Source organism: Chenopodium album, chromosome 22 (genome assembly GCF_948465745.1).
Source record: "Chenopodium album chromosome 22, dcCheAlbu1.1, whole genome shotgun sequence".
Lineage (NCBI taxonomy): Eukaryota > Viridiplantae > Streptophyta > Magnoliopsida > Caryophyllales > Amaranthaceae > Chenopodium > Chenopodium album.
This window is the reverse complement of record NC_137855.1, coordinates 24,408,023-24,410,727: the sequence shown is the minus strand read 5'-3', so window position 1 is coordinate 24,410,727 and position 2,705 is coordinate 24,408,023. Positions and strand designations below refer to the sequence as shown.

The 2,705-nt window shown below is 39.7% G+C and overlaps 1 non-coding gene across 1 annotated transcript; it reads left to right on the top strand.

Annotated features, from left to right (window-relative positions):
- Nucleotides 1-1,272: 1,272 nt before the first annotated feature.
- Nucleotides 1,273-1,378, top strand: LOC145606369 (small nucleolar RNA R71). The gene has a single exon (XR_014105266.1). It is a non-coding gene; the product is annotated as a small nucleolar RNA R71 (small nucleolar RNA).
- The last annotated feature ends 1,327 nt before the right edge of the window (nt 1,379-2,705 follow it).

Sequence of the window (2,705 nt, the reverse complement as noted above, 5' to 3'; positions counted from 1 at the left end):
TCACAATAAATTTCCTTGGACTCAACCCTCTCCTTTTCATTCTCCATAGCACCACTCTCATCTCTTTCCTCTTTTGAACAAGAAACTCCCTCATCAAAATCATTTCCACCACTTGTGTCAATAGAGCACACGGGTTTCTTTGGTTCAACACCTTGGGAAGGCAAAGATGAAGGACTAGCAAAATCCTTAATAGTGCTTGCTAATTGGGTAATTTGAGTCTCAAGCATCTTATTGTGGGTCATCATCTCATTGAATTTCTTATCACTAACCGCCATCTAGGTGTTAATGATCTTGGTTTGATTATCAATCAACTCCTCTTAAGTAGTCTTAGGAGAAAAAGGTTGTGAATAGGAATTTTCACCTTGAGTCTTTGGAACAAAACCGGGTGGGGGACCTCTTTGAGCGTTGTTTTGAAAATTTCCCCTTCCTTGATTGTTCCAATTACCCCTATTTTGATTTGAACCATAACCTTGATTATGGTTACCACCACCATGATTATGGTTACCATTACCTTGGTTATGATTTACATAACCTTGGTTTTGATTACCATAATTTTGGTTTTGATTACCATAATTTTGGTTTTGATTACCATAATTTTGGCTTTGATTTTGGCCACTATAACCTTGGTTATGGTTACCACGAGAACCTTGATTCCCTTGGTTCCTATAACCACCATTATGATTATAGTTGTCAAAATTGCCTTGGTTTTGGTAATTCCTATTCCATTGGCCTCTTTGATTATCAAACCTTTGAACATTGTTGTTTGACACAAAATTAACATGTTCACACTCATTGTTGTCAAATTCATCAACACATTCATTGTTACAATTGCTAGAATCATGGTCATATGATCCACATACATCACAAAACAAACATCGCATAGGCATATTATGTGAACTAGAAGGAGTTTGAGAATTAGAAGAAGTACCTCTCCCCTTAATTTGGGAGGGAAGATTTGGAGCTTGGGAAGAGGAAGAAACACTCTCCAACTTGGCCTTGATCGCCGTCATTTCCTTTCCCAAGTTTGTCATTTGAGAGGAAAGATTGTTGATGGCATTGAGATGGTCCACCGAATACAACGAAGATTGCTTACTTGAAGAATCTCTTTCCCCATCTTCCCAATCTCTATAGTAAGTCACCACATCCTCTATTATGTCCACAACTTCTTCTTCGGTTTTGTTCATGATTGGACCACAGGCCCCTCCATCAAGGCATGCCTTGCCTTGAGGACTCAAACCACCGTAAAAGATTTGGATTAATTGATATGTTGGAATTCCGTGGTGAGGACACTCTCTTTGGTACTCCTTGAATCTCTCCCATGCCTCATAAAGGCTCTCATTTGGCTTTTGCTTGAATCCTTGAATTAAAGCTCTTGCCTCCGCCGTTTTCTTTTGAGGATAGAAACGGGACAAGAAAGCTTTAGTAACATCATCCCAAGTTCTCAATGAATTAGGCTTCACCTCTTTGTCTAGCCATTCCAATGACCTTCCTAAGAGAGAAAAAGGGAACAACTTAAGGCGGATGAATTCTTGAGACACTCCATTAACCTTGATCGTGTTACAATATTTTTCAAACTCCTTAAGATGGTTCAATGGGCTCTCGTTCTTTGCCCTGCTATATTGTCTCCTCTCTATTAGGGTGATCATTGCCGGCCGAATTTCAAAGTCGTTTGCCGGTGTTGTAGGTGGAGCTATGCCGCTCTCGAACCTATATGCACCGGGTACTCCCAATTCTTTCAAGGCAACTCTTGGTTGTTCTCCCATGACTTGCTCTTGTTCAATCTCTTCTTCGCTTGAGGAACTATAATTCAAGGTCTTGTTTGTTACTCTCCTCCTTGAGAGAGTTCTTTCAATCTCCGGATCAAAGGGAACAAATGAGCGATCTCGGGACCTATGCATACAAAACTCAAAGAAAATATGAGTAGCACGGCTACAAGTGTAGCCTAAAGTGTAAAATCTTTTTGTATTTTGAAAATGAAATGAAATAGACTCAACAACAACATGCACTCAAAGCACCATTCCCCGGCAACAGCGCCATTTTGATGGGAAAGAGAACGGTATGTCGTTGGGCTACCACCCCACCCAATCAACCAAAATTTGTAACTTAACAAACCCCTGTTTAGCGTAGTGGTAAGTCAAGGTCGAACCCAAAGGAATGGAGGTCGAATGCACAATGTCTAAGTCAAGCTATTTGGAAGTCAAGTAAAAGGGGTTTATGAAGGAAACTAGAGCTAGAGCTAAATGATGCAAGAACTTATATGAAATCAATCTAAAGACACTAGGGCAATGGATCCACATGTAATTGTAATGGAAAACGGTAATTTGGGAGGTCAAAACGACTAAGTCAAGTGATATGAAGGAAGATCATCATGTATCCAAAAGAGCATACCAAGATGGTTCACCTAGAGGTCTAACTAGCGTCAACTACGCTAAACACTACCTAGGGAACGTCACAAAGCACCTCAATCGTGAAATTGCAAGTTACTAATCAATGGTCCGTATCATAGCAAGCTCACAATGCAATCTAGTGCAATAATAAAAGATGTCCAAACCTCAATTAATCACACACATGCACATGAATTATCAACCAAATTTAATCATATCATCAACTCCATCAATTATCCCCAAATTACTCTAATCAATTATTCAAACATGCTTCACCATTTCCCTAGCTAGGAAACTACTCATTAGCCATAGGAATCAAGA